The sequence below is a fragment of the Emydura macquarii genome, unplaced genomic scaffold (assembly GCF_026122565.2).
Source record: "Emydura macquarii macquarii isolate MOO-44397 ecotype Brisbane River unplaced genomic scaffold, CSIRO-AGI_Emac_v2 contig_2897, whole genome shotgun sequence".
Lineage (NCBI taxonomy): Eukaryota > Metazoa > Chordata > Testudines > Chelidae > Emydura > Emydura macquarii.
The window spans coordinates 53,686,146-53,700,637 of record NW_027133034.1 but is presented as its reverse complement, the minus strand read 5'-3'; the positions used below and the strand labels follow the sequence as shown (position 1 = coordinate 53,700,637).

Below are 14,492 nucleotides of genomic sequence, written 5' to 3'. Positions count from 1 at the left end.
TCCAGATGGACGCTGTCCTCAGACTTGTCTCAGAGCCAAGTTGCTCCAATTCTGCATGAGTACATCGGTGTCTGTACAAGTGCTCCCCACCACTGAACTCTTCTTGGCACCATTTTCCATCCCCAGTGCTGAGGGAAGAAGCACAAAAATCATTATGCTAATAGGGGGGGTCTCCCTATTTCAGAAGATAGACAAGTGGGGAGAGGGACTGAGACCCATGCCAGGCCACTCTGTTATCCCTGGACCCACATCAGCACTGTCTACTTCCCCGAGGGTGTAGAATCTGGTGTAGGACCCTCCACTGACATTGGGAAGCCGCTGCGATACCAGCAATCTGGAGGTTCCATCAACGCCAGAGGCCTTTCAGGTGGGTGGGGACCTTCTCTCTCTTCCAGTCCCTTCAATCCCAACGGAGCACCTGGTGCCCATAGTGTTCAGGAGCAGGAAAGAGTAAGGAGTGCTGGTTATCTTCCTGGCCCCGGGCACCATCCAGGGTCAAGACCCACCTGACTTTGGTGTCCCGATCCCTGGCACGCCACCAATCTCCAGAACCCTGACCCTGTATGGAGGTGGAAGTGGGTACCGCTCCACTATGGTCGCAGGGAGAGGAATCCTCTTCAGAGTCGAAAGGGGAATCCTATATGCCACTGAAAGGCCCCTCAACAGCACCCAGCCTATGCCCCATTGGGCTTTTGTACCTGTCCTCCAGCAGGCACCTGGCTGGTGGGTCACTGGCTGATGCAGTGGTCCTACTGACACCTCAGTACTGGGCCTCCCTTTCACTGCTCATTCTCAGTGGTTTCTGACATGGGTACCCAAGTCCAGGAGATGCCTCCAGAGGACATATTGAGGTGGAGGAAGAGGAAGGAGAGCCTCCTCCTCGACCTCCACAGATGAGACTGTGGTGGGGCCCAGCAACCTATTTCTCCAGGATGATTTCAGGGTCCATCTGGACCTCATGAAGCAGGTCACTTCAAACCTGGGCTTGGAAATGGAGGAGCTCAGAGAGACATTGCCCAGCCTGATAGATACCCTGGCTGCAGCATCTCCAGCCAACGTGGACCTGCCGATTAATGAGGCAGTGATGGGACCAGTTAAGGCCCTAAGACAAACGCCTTTTCTGGCCATCACCTCAAAGAGAGAAGGGCAGAGAGAAAGTATTGTCAGCAAATAGGTTCAACTGTCTGTACTCTTCAGGGTCCCAGGTGGTGTCAGCAGTGAATAAGAGGGACAGGCAGAGCCAATTGAGTGCTATACCAAAACAAAAGGATGCAAAGAAACTGGACCTTTTTTGGAAGAAAAGTTTATTCTATGAGTAGCCTCCAACTAAGTATCACCAATCAGCAGGCTTTGCTGGGGAGTTACAATTTTAATCTATGGGACTTCCTGAATAAATTCAGACTCCTAGCCCCAAGAGTCAAGACAGGAGTTCATGGCCCTCTTGGAAGAGGGTAAGAGCATGGCCAGGACCTCCCTCCAGATAGCTCTGGATGCTGCTGACTTAGCGGCCCGGGTAATGGTTTCAGCAGTCACCATGAGGTGCTCCTCCTGGCTCCAGTCCTTCGGCCTTCCCCATGAAGTCCAACAGACCTCCCGTTTTGAAGGTTCCATCCTCTTCTTGGAGCAGAGGAACATGAGACTTCATGGATTGATGGACTCAAGGGCAACCCTTTGATCCTTAGGCCTGAACACTCTGTCAACCTCCAGGAAGCACTTCAGGCCCCAGCAACCTCCTTGGTTCTTGGGGCCTCCCAGACAAGAGCCCTACAAATGGAAAGGCAGAGGTTATAAATGATGCCAACCATTCCTGTCCACATGAGCCTCCCAGTCGGGGACCCAGAGATACTCTGGTGGGCCCAAACAGGCCTTTTGAAGGTGCGCCCAAAGGCGCTGTACCAGTCACTGCTCCAGATTTGCCTCTTATATTTGGACTGTCTGTCACTCTTCAGCCCGCCTCTCTCATTGCTTTCTGGACCAGGAGACTGGTACGCTGCCCTTGACTTAAAGGACGCATATTTTCACATCTCTATTTTCCCTGGCTACAAGATTTCTCAGGTTTGTGGTGGTTCATCACCACTTCCAATTCACCACCCTGTCCTTTAGCACCATGGATTTTCCGAAAGTGTATGGCTGTTATAGCAGCCTCCCTCTGATGCTGAGGCGTGCAAGTCTATCCTACCTTGACGATTGGCTGCTCAGAGTTTGGTTACAGGCGTGACACAGCATCAGTACATTTTGCGCTACCTTCCAGGCACTGGGCCTGCTGATTAAATGAACAAAAGTAAACTCTGATCCTGGTTCAGACAATGGAATTCATTGGGGCAGTGCTTGACTTGACCAAGGCAAGAGCCTTCCTGCCGGAGGCTCAGTTACAAACTGTTGGACCTCATATCTGTGGTGACGGCTCACCCAAGAACAATGGCATGGGTCTACCTCAAACTATTAGGACACATGGCGGCATGTACATGGTGGTACAGTATGCAAGGCTGCAACTCAGGCACTCGCAGAGGTGGCTGAAGTCAGTCTACTCCCTGAGCAGACACTACTTAAGTTCAGTGCTCACAATCCTGCCTCTGGTCTTTGTTTCCCTCATCTGGCAGAAAGACCCAGGATCAGTAATGAAAGGGGTACTCTTTGCTGCCCATCAAACATCAGTAGTCTTAGTTATGGATGCATCGGACTTAGGGTGGGGAGTCCACTTCGGCAACCTCAAGACCAGGGCCTCTGGTCCCAAGAGGAACTCTCCCTACATATAAATATCAGGGAACTCAGGTCAGTATGCTTAGCTTGCCAGGTGTTCTTTCCCCAGATCTCTGTCATGGTGGTGCATGTCCTAACAGCCAACACCGCATCCATGTTTTACATCAGCAAGCAGGGAAGGGCTCAATCTTCGGCCCTGCAGCTGTGCACCTTCTGCATGGAACACGCCATCCACCTCGAAGCGGCGCATCTCGCAGAAGCCCAAAATGTGCTGGTGGATCACCTCAGCAGAGCCTTTTCCTCTCACCGTGAATGGTCTCTCCACCTGGTGGTCATCAGTGTCATCTTCCAGAGGTGGGGACCACCCCGGGTGGACCTATTTGCCACTAGACAGAACAGGAAATCCATCAGTTCTGCTCTCTGTGCAGGCACAGCAGGGGCTCCCTCTCTGATGCCTTCCTGCTCTTGTGGGTAGACCATCTACTATATGCCTGCCCTCCAATCCCCTTGGTTCACAGAGTTCTCCTAAAGATCAAATGGGACAAGGAAAGGACATCCTGATAGCACCAGCATGGGCGTGCCAGAATTGGTTTGACACGCTCCTGGACCTCTCATGGCAGCACCACTCACACTCCTACTCCACCCAGACCTGATCTCACAAGACCACAGCACCTTGCTTAACCCGAAACTCACCTCATTGCACCTGACTTCCTGGTTGCAGGCCTTTTTGGAGCAGGTTTGGCACGTCTTGCTAGACCGTAGCCCTGGTGGAAGACTTTCTATCTACCTGACTAAGTGGAAACATTCCACAGGTTGGACCTCTGGATGGAATCTCTCCCCATACCGATCTTCTCTGCAGTCCATATTGGACTACCTCCTTTCTTGAAGCATCAAAATGTGGTGCTGTCACCTATTAAGATTCACTTTGGCAGCCATCTCAGCCTTCCATCCCCCAGTGAATGGCAGATCAGTGTTCTGAGATGATGGACAAATTTCTCAAGGGGCTGGAAAGGCTCTCCCTTCAGGTTCATGAACCAACCCCCTCCCCACCATGGGATTTAAATCTGGTCCTATCCAGACTCTCAAGGCCCCCCTTCGAGCCATTAGCATTATGCTTCTTGCTAGTTCTCTCTTGGAAGGTTGCCTTCCTGGTGGTGATCACCTCAGCCAAAAGGGTCTCTGAAATCAGTGCCCTTATATCAACAACCCTACGAGGTGTTCTTCAAGGACAAGGTCAAACTGCGCCCCCATCTGGTCTTCCTTCCAAAAGTGGGGTCACAGTTTCATAACAACTAGGACATCTTTCTACTGGTCGTCTTCGTGAAACCTCACAAATCCGCTAAAAGACGGCAGCCTCATACATTGGATGTTAGGTGGGCCCACACTTTTATATCTTATATTCTCTATAAAATGTGCAGCTTGGTAGATGTTTGCTTTTAGAAATATTCAGTTCAAAGGCACTAATGGACTAACAATTTTATGTTCATAGTTGGGAAGAGAAAGGAAGTGGACAAACTGTCTGTAGTTTTCTTACTAACGTCTGACAGGTAATGTTGACTACCACACTATTCCTAAAAAGTCCTGGTCGGTTAGGTAATATCTTTTATTGGACCAACTTCTGTTGGTAAGAGAAACAAGCTTTCGAGTTACACAGAGCTCTTCTTCAAGTCACTGTGTAGCTTGAAAGCTTGTCTCACTTACCTTGACTATCTAATATCCTGGGACCAACATGGCGGCGACAACACTGTATAGATTATTCCTAGCAAATTTTAAAAATGAAAGGAGTTTTCTACCTGTCAGGACTTGTGTACATTAGGGGTTTTTGCACTAGTTAAGCTATATTGAAGTACCTAACCCAGTACTAACTTTCAAGCTTTGTCTACACTAGTACTTTTGTCGGTAAAACTTCGTTTTTCAGGGGTGTGAAAAAACAGCCTGTGTGGACAGTGCTATGTCAGGGAGAGATGCTGTCCCGCCAACATAGCTACTGTTTCTCATTGGGGATGATTTAATTATGCTGATGGGAGAGCTCTCTAGTCACTGAACATTATGGTACCATGTTCTACACATGATTGATTTATTTGATTTTTAAGATTTCATTAAGTGAAAGGTACTTTAGAATAGAATAAAGAAGTCAGTGTGAGAGAATTCACTTCTGCTTGTCTTCATTTTCAGCCTTCTAATTTATCATAAAATTGGCTCTTTTGGCTAAAATTTCTCAACATTCCTATAAGCTTTAAGGTGAAATTTCGGTGGCGTTTGAACATTTCTTCAGCTATTCTTCAATTATTTATTCATGCCTTTAAAAAATTGTTCAGGGGCTTTTTTTTTTTTTTTTTGGCATTTGCCTAACAAATAATTTTGTTATAAAAGTTCAAACTGCAGCTCATTGAAGAACGTGTGCTTTGGCAAATATGAACAAAGAAACTGACTGAAAAATAGTAGTCTACTGTACGTACCCATTACAGTATCTTTACTGAAGGTCAGCAGAGTTGTTATCCAGATACATGCATGCATATAGATGCATATAGATATATGCATATGTATATTCCTTCTCCTCTTCATCTGGGTGAGCTGCTCCACTGGTGTGGATGGAGACACCCTCAAGGCCACATTTCTAGCTGCAAAAAATACAGTGCATAGAGGTACTAGTGTGAATGTATTCACAAGATAAATGGAAACTTGGTATACTGAATTCACTCCTCTTGATCCACACAAGTTGCAAGCACTACATTCTCACTTCTTGGGATTGATAGAGCACGGCAGCAGTCCCATCCCTGGTGAGTAAAGCTGTTGGGGGAGGGAGAAGTTGGAGATAAAGGAGAGATAAGAGGGGAAGGCATGAATATATGCAAATAGGGCAGTTGAACTGAATAGTGGCACCATTTTCCACAGGCTGTGGTGATTTTTAGCTGATGTGTCACTCCTGATGAGGATGGAAGCGGAAAGGGAACAGTTTCTGGAGGGACCCTGGCTGCAGACTGGGCCATGTGCTGCTAACCTATGTGCTGCAATGGTGTCTGCTGAAGTAATCACTGAGTGGTGTGGGAAATTGTCTTACCGTGGTGGAAGAAATAAGGTAGCCCTCCTCAGAAATCTTTGGCAGAGGATTGCAGAGTACTTCCAGTAAAGTTTCCTCGATATCTTTACAGAGGATTCACTGGACATTCCGGTGCACATAAACAGTATTTCTACGGGAGGATCAGAGCTGTGCCTGCACAGCCTCTTCTCCCCATAGACCCAGGAGATCCAGCTTCCTGTGTACTCCAGGTAGGTGTGCATCTCCATTGTGGAGCTGGCATGGTCAGCTGGACAGTTGCTAGGTGTACTTGAGAGTTGAGAGGTGAGCTCTCCAAGCCAGGTAAACAGGAAATGCAATTTGAAAATTTTGCAGGGCTTTAAAGGGTGGGAGCGGCTTCCTGTGTACCGGCTCTGGGCAGCAGAGTTCAAAACAGTGACCAGAACAGTGAAGGTGGGGCATTGTGGGACACTTCCTGGAGGCCACTAAACTTGATGTAAGTAATAGTGTCTACATTGACTATGTCAACCTAAATGCTACACCACTTGAGGAAGTGGTGTTAAGTCGGCATAGTGGGGCAGTTATATCAGCGGGAGTGAAATTTTAGTGTAGACCCTTCTATAGTTAGGTTAACATAAGCTGCCATACATCGACCTAACTCTGTAGTGTAGACAAGGGCTTAGTTAACTGCTTTACTACAGGCTGTGGTCCAGTTTGTGGTCTTAGTTTTGTGGTGTGAATACTTGTCCACTGGACTGTCAGTGTTAGAGGCACTAATCACTTGCAGATACAGAATGAATTGAGCATAAAGACTGAACTAATATCTCCTATTTTAGAACTGATGCTGACTTGAGATGCACTGGTAGAGTGCATATATAAGGATGCAGTGCTGGTCTCTTTGCTTTACCTTTTTTGTGGATTAATAGGATTTTAATCTTTAAGATTGTCACCCACCTTCCATGAACAATTGATTAACTTAAAAACACAAAAACCTAGAACATTTTGTACATGGTTGCAGGAGGAAACTGTTAGGATGGCTGTGGGAACCATAAATGCATTCATCCTGTTTCATTAATGTAACTACAGTAGTTGTATTTAATTTAATTTGTGTTTTGTGGTTCAAAGGTCAGATGCCATATGAAAGTTCTTTGTGGATTTGTATATTGTCAGTTATATTTGAATATTCCGTAGTGTACAACTAACAACTGATGTATCACTGAACAAACTAGATACTGTTTTCTCTTTACCTTGGGAGGTGTAGTGGATGCGAATATATGTCTTTGTCAGAGTACAGTATCTGCAGAAGTGGTATCTGAGGCTTGGTATTCTGCCAGTAAAAGCATAAGAACAAGCACTTGGGCTGTGACTGTCCCAACATTAAAACTGCCCTCAAATTCACTATCTTCAGTATTCTAGGTGAGATCTAGTTCATTGTAGCTCAGTTGCAAGCAATTTTTTTTTCTTTCGGAACAGAGTCTGACAGTTGTGCCAGATTACAAACTTCAGTTTTTGTGATGTGTACTACAGTAGTTTAGAGATTCGTCTAAGGTCATTGAATTTGTGACCTACTTAGCTGGAATTGAAACAAGATCCTAGGGAGGCCAATGTTCTAGTCACAACTTAATCATTGTATGTCTTGTTCTTGAGCATTGCATCTTGAACACTTCTTTTAATTCCTTAACTCAAAACATGAACTGTGAGAAGAATCAAAACTAAATTTTAAAAACTGTTCTGAGTGGTTTAGGCTGCTTGAGTTCATAGCACTTATACTCAAGTCTCTGTACTGGCCTTCTATTTGTTTTGTGTACAATTCAAAGTGTGTTTAATTCTCTTTAAAACTCTGAGTGGAAACCTGATGGTGTTCTGTGTGGTGGTGTTTCGTTGTGCTTTTCCTTTTTTGTTAGACCACAACTCATCACTTACCTCATGTTAGTTAGAATCAGCTGTGTTTCTTGTTCTTGGTTCTGAAATCTAATCGTTGGAGGGCTCCCATTTTTGGAATTTATTTTCCTAGATGGTCCAACTGGCCAGTCTAACAAACTTCAGGGAATTACGCAAGCATGCTGCTTTTATTTAAAGCTTGAGATTTGGGTTTTCATTTTTTGTTTCTAAGAACTATAAATCTAATTGACATTGTATAATCAAACATCTACTTGTCATGGTTACAGGCCAACTGCTCTTTTTCTGGTATTTGAGTGCACCCCCTCATCTGTTAGGCCTTGTGCTTTACCTCTCCTGGGAAGAAGTCAGCTAATTCTCCCACTTTTAGACAGGGTCCTGGGCTACAGTACCCTGTGGACCAACTTTGCTTATCGTAGAGGTCCAATTGGGTTCACATACCTATGGTTCTTCCCTTTGGGAGCTTGTGAACAGCGGTGAATACAGTGACCCCAAAAAGCCCTCTTAAACATTGTTTTATCTTAACAGTAGGAACAAAGCACAACGTAAGAGAAAAGGTTTTTAAAACAACAAAAGGCCTGTATGCATGTCTCTTACCTAGAGTATCCGCCCCCCTCTTAGTGGGGACCCTGGCACATCTGACTTTACCCCAACCCTGAACTTCTGGAATCCAGATTCACGTTCTTTTCCTGTTTCTGTATGTGAGTGAGTCTTTTTATCTAGTCTTAAGTCTTGTTGCTCTCCTGTGTTTTCTGAGCCTGGTTAAGCTGGTTTGGGTGGCTCAGCAGCAGTCAATGTAGCAACATTCAAGTCAAGGGTCATGGGTGTTTGCTGAAAGGCTGTTTATCTGAGCTATTGTCATCCTTCATGCCTGCATTTTCTGACAGTCTTGCTATTGAAGTCACTCAATATATGCATATAGTAAACCACTCAATAAGGGTCAGACAAACCACAAAATATAGATAAGTTATTACAGAGCAGCTCCAAGTCAGTTATACTACTCACTGTGATGATAGGCATTATTAAAAATGAATTAATAAACTCAAAAGACCACTAAATACTTCCTTGAAAGTTTCAAAAAAATAATTTTGCTTTTGGACTGAGTGCGTAAATGAGACATTTCAGCCAAAGGTGTGTAAGTTTAAAGAAAGTTGTGAAGTTTGGTAAATAGTATTTTAGAATGGAAAGGCCCAGCTTGTCCATACCTTTTGCTAAGATACAGATTTTATTCAGTATCTTTGGCCAACCCTGAGAAGTCTGAGCATGACCAAAAACACTGTTGTGTTCTTTGGCTGAGTTGATGACACAGAGATGCATATTGAAACAGGACAGGTTCAGGAAAGTACTGCTTGGTACTCAATGTGACACACAAGATTGTTACTGGAGCTGGTCAAAAAATGGTAAGGCTTTATTACACACAAAAAATCAAATATGCGGCAAATTTAAAAAAAAATGGGTTTTCATTTATTTGAAATGGTTAATGGAAATTTTTTTTAATCTAGAACATTTTGAGGTTTTTTTTAGATTCTAGGTATTTTACCTTTTCTCCTTTATTTTTGCCCCATTTTGCCATTGAAAAAGTTAATTGAAAGGATAAAACGTTAAAAAATAGAAATAAAAATGAAAATTTACTGGCTTGGGTTCCACTGAAAAAACTAAAATTCCCCCCCCCCCCCCCCCCCCCAAAAAACAAACAAACAAACAAACAAAAAATCAAAAAAAAAAAAAAACAATTCAACTTTCCAGATCAGGGAGAAAGAACAACCTTTTGAAACAAAATAAAATCTTCTTATAAAGACTTTTGACCTGTTCTAGTGTTACACAATCCAACTTCGTGTATTTTGGTGGCATATTGACACCCATATAGTTCAGGGTTGGGAAATGTTAGATTCCTTGGACAGACCTCTGCCACTTGAGCTAATGGAGTAACTGATAGCAGCAGTGGGTTCTCACCCTCTGTGTGGACAAGCAGTTGTCCACAATCTTTTCTGTGCCGCGGCACACCTCAAGCTCCAGGGATCTCTTCTCTCCATTCCCAGCCAGCAGCTGCAGGAGGGGAGCGTAGGGGCAGAGGAGGCAACCTCTTGTTCACCTAGAAGGAGAGGAGGGGGGGGGGGGGGAGAGAGATTGAACTCTGGTTGGTTGTCTGCCCCTGGAGGAGGTGCCGCAGTGAGGCAAATGGCCAATCAAAAGGTGGCTCCCCCCCTTGTTCTCACATGTACTTTTTCAAAAAATTCCGCAGCACACCTGTTTGTGCCTGACGGCACACCAGTGGTTGGGAAACACTGCCCTAGAGGAGAATGGGACACTTTGCCAGTGGGTTTCACAGAAGGTGCTTTGAAGAAAAATATGACTAATGGGGTTTAAGGCTGGTATAGTTGGGGAGAACATCCGCTTGACTGCATGCATTATGATAGGTATAGCGGGGCTAATTTTAAAAGTGAAGATAAGTAGTTTATTTTTGATGTGGCGGAGAAGGAGCTAGTAGAGGGGATGGGAAGAGTGGCTGAAGTGGTCAAAATGACAACCAAAAATTTATCTGGGGATTATAACAAAAATTTCTTAAAGGTTAAATGGAACATTTGAATGGAGAATAGGGTGTACCCTTTTTTAAAAAAAATAATCCAGAGTAAGAGATTTAGGCCAGGTCTAAACTAAAATGTTAAGATGACCGAGCTATGTTGCTATGGAGTGTGAAATATTCACATCCTCAACTAAGGTAGGTAGCTAAATTGATCTAGCCCCTGGTATAAACAGTGCTAGATTGACAGAAGAAAAGAGAGTGTTTCATCAAGGATTGCCATCTCTGAGGTACAAAAACATCTGACATCTGGGATGATCCTGAGCCCATAAAACTGGACAGCTAATGGTGTGAACTGAGCACCCTTACAGATTTCCTGGAAAAAGCTACCTCAAGGGGATGATCCTGGGAAAACCTGGACAAGTGGCAATCTTGCATCCAGCATAGATGATGATGGAATAAAATGAATTAACTTCCTAACTTGAAATGGAGAGTTAAGATTGGCTTAAAAATCATGAATTTTTAAAAATAATTTTTTTTTACCCCTTCTGATTAAAAGCTTTAAAGCCTTTTAAGGCACACATTTTCAGCCCTTTCTCTGCAGCCATGATAATTAGGAATTTTTTAAATATAAAAGTTGGATTTCTCATGGGGCTTCATGACTTCAGAAGTTGGGACTTGAAAAAAAACACCAAATATTGTGGAACTTGTGTTAAAATTGCATGACTTAGCTACACTAGAAAGAGACAGCAATGCTCCAGTCCTCTTCTTCACAGTAAGAGCTTTTTGACCCCATCCTGCACCCATTGTTTGTATGCCATTAGTAGTGGTTCAAGGAGTTGAATAAGAATTAGTGTACACTATATTGTGCTCAGTATCAGCTTGATTTTTCTTGGTATAAAGTCTGGGGAGTGCTGGTTCACCACTCCTAGTTTGAACAGGCAGGTGAGTGGATTTTTCAAGCCCTGAAATTTTACCATAATTTTATGCCGGTTTGGCATATGCTTAGGCTTGTATGAAGGACTGATAAATAGCTTATTCATGTACAGAGAAAGAAATGGATTTTCATATTCCATCTCTTGTTTCTCCATCTAATTGCCATATTCAAATGGAGTAGTAAAATAAAAATTTTGCTGCTGCTTGTAAGATGTTGAAGTATTTACTATTGCAATTGAGATCAGTGGTGGCACTCAGCCTGGATCCCCTTTGGTATAAAAGAGGGGACTACTGGCAGAGTGTTCTCCATAAAGGCCAGCTTCCTTTGGAATTCTTTCTTCTAGCATCCTGTTCTGAAATAGCCCAATTTTGTTTCCCTTGTGAGGTGTGCTCAAAGCTCATGTGCTTGAGTGGGCACAGGTGAAGGGATCAGGTGGTTGAGAAGGGGGATTTCTGTGTGGTGCGATAGCGTGGTGGGGACAGTTCAGCTTAACATGGTTTTTGGACTGGTGAGTGGATGATATCTGGAAGTGTAAGGCGGAAGGAGAAGTATGGCATTCAGTGGCTTGTTAGCTACCTTTACTGTTGCCAACTCGTGATATTTAGATATTTTTGTCAAGTCCCGGCTCCCAGAGTCATCTGATTACATGAGAATTTCAGCTTGCATTTTTCTTGTTGTCGTCTTTTTTTTTTTTTTTTTTTTTTTAAAGTAAGTTTCTGGTCTTCATAGCTGTTTTAGTGAAGCTTGAAAATGTGAACCACAAAGGCTCAAAAGCCAGAAGACAAATACTCAGAATCCATAAATTTATTTTTAAAATGTCATGAGTTCTATGAAAATCTCATGATTTTTGGGCATCTGATTCAGAATTATTTAGGCACTTGGATACTTTGGCAATACTGCCTATGGTAGTGTTTTTTAAATGCATGCCAAGGATGCCCAGTTTCAGATAAGTAACCTTAGGTGTGGAATGCTTTAGATTGAAATAAGTAAAATCTTACTTCTCTATATTAGTATATGGTAAAGTCGCTCTTTTATCCAAATACACTCTTTATATACATTCTGTATATTTGCTTCGAAGGATACTGCAACTAACTTGAACTCGTTGGTGCATAATTGTTGTCAGCTGCAGAAAATGTTTTTTAGCTGACAGTATTAGTCTCTGAGCGAAAGGTAGAAACAAGGTACATGGATCTTTAGAGGTAACTGATCCATGCTCATCCCCGTTGTAGATAAAATTGCCTTTTTTGTTGGACAAGCAAATAATTTAAAATATATAAGAATTCAAGTGAAAAAGATGTGTTTTTTCGCTTGAGGGACATATTTTGATTCAAAAGCTTGCTTATTACAAATTGTTTATTCATCTAGTTTAAAAAAAAAAAAATCTAAAATGTGCCTTGTCCAGCATTTGCTGAGAAGGAATCTGGTAGAAAATTAAATTCTTGTTAAATGCATGGGTGAAGTGTAATCTTGTCATGCTCCATTAATTTCTAGTTATCATGTATGGCTTCTCAAATAGACGTCTTCAGGATCACATGAAGAAAATATTGCTGGTCTAAATCAGTTTATTTGGACAGATGTCTTTCTACATCGTTATAATGAATTCTCAATTTAAAAAAAATAGTGATTGGTACTTGCTAAATATTTTAAAAAATGATAGGTAAGGATTATAGAAGAAACAGTGTAGAAATAATTTAAAATCAGAATTAAAGTAGAGGAGAAAGTGATGTTGCCCTGTACTAAAAGGGTGGTTTTTGGCTACCATTTCTGAAAAACCTTTCAAGTTCCCTTCAGTTTTTCAGACCCCTGTCAGCACAATTTTTTTAAATTAAACTGATTTTTTTAAAAATGACCTGAATGCAAAATAAAATATCTAATACATACAGAAGAACTTTATGCAGGGCATTAACTAAATTTGTTTCTTTTCTTCCACAGAATGTTGGCTTTGAAAAATCTAGGGGAAAAAACGTAACATAGTGGTAAGTATCATGGGGTTTTTTTCCTTTTGAACCAATAGCATTTTATTAAAATACATACACACTTTCGATTCTCATACAGGATTGACCAAATTAATGTATTTTAAGACTTTATGCTACATCAATCCCATGTTGTTGTTCTAAAATATTTTTCCACTGAGAACTGATGCCAAATTTTAAGTTGAAAAATATCTGCTGCGACAGCCAGTAGAAAGATGCATGTTTCAAGGTGATTTAGGCATTGTGTTACTGTCTATGTGAAAGGAGAATATACCAGAAACTAAGGGGGGGAAAACCTGCTCTAGAATTAACTGTCCATTATAAAGTTCACTATATTATCTTAAAATGTTTAAAAAATGGTTTCTGGATGATGAAAATATTTTGTAATGCTTTTAAAAATAGGCTTCTTTAGCTTTTAGAGAAAACAAACAAGCTGCTATAATTGTGGACACTAGATGCTTGGAAGATATTCGACAATTTGCAGTGCTTTCCCTTACCTTAATATCAGAATGGCCATACTGGGTCAGGCCAATGGTCCATTTAGTCCAGTATCCTGTCTTCTGACAGTGGCCAGTGCCAGATGCTTCAAAAGGCATGAATAGAACAGGTTTCATCAAGTAATCCATCCTGTTGGCCATTCCCAGCCTCTGGCAAACAGCAATCCCTGCCTATCCTGGCTAATAGCAGTTGATGGAATTTATCTAATTTTTTTTAACCCTTTTATAGTGTTGACCTTCACAACATCCTCTGGCAAGGAGTTCCACAGGTTGACTGTGTGTTGTGTGAAGAAATGCTTCCTTTTGTTCATTTAAAACCTGCTGCCATTTAATGTGATGGTTTTCCAAGTGGAAGCTAGTTTCCATGGCCCTTTCTAGAAAAAATGAACTATGTGAGAACTAGATGATGATGATAACCACCAACCCACCAGTTAAGGTTGTTTCAGTATCCTAATTAATCAAGTAGTGACAATTTGAGGAGGGTGGGGAAGAAAAAAAGCTAACGTCCCTCAAACTAAACTGAATTAATTTGACCAGAAACACTAAAATGCCCTAATCATAATCACATGGTTATTGTAGGGTGTCATTACTGGTCAGACTTAAGGTTGTTTCATGTACCTTACCTATACATTTCCATACCTGAACAAATTTTGGATTTGTTTTAAGTTTTTACCTTAACTCTGAATTTTGTGGGTTTATAACACTTGTTTTTAGGGTAATTAGAACATCCATATGATGTATTTTAACTTAAATTACTGACTATTATGTGTTCTGAACCTTGAAGTCTATGTTAATGTTGTTTGTCTTGGAATATAACCCAGTATTGCAGCAGGTAGAGATTTAATGGAAACACTGTACGGTGGCTTTTATAAAATTCTAGCTTTAATATGAAATTGTTCGCTAAAATTATCTTCTTGTCATCTCAGTTTAACAAGAAATGGTTATT

At 42.1% G+C, this 14,492-nt stretch overlaps 1 protein-coding gene across 8 annotated transcripts in view; it reads left to right on the top strand.

Annotated features, from left to right (window-relative positions):
• Positions 1 to 14,492, top strand: part of ERBIN (erbb2 interacting protein) — a 220,635-nt gene that overhangs the window by 57,543 nt on the left and 148,600 nt on the right. For all 8 annotated transcript variants that reach the window (XR_010923878.1, XR_010923879.1, XM_067568851.1 and 5 more), the window contains one exon: positions 13,009 to 13,052. The gene's annotated coding sequence lies outside the window, so the exon portion shown is untranslated. The remainder of the gene's footprint in view (positions 1 to 13,008; positions 13,053 to 14,492) is intronic.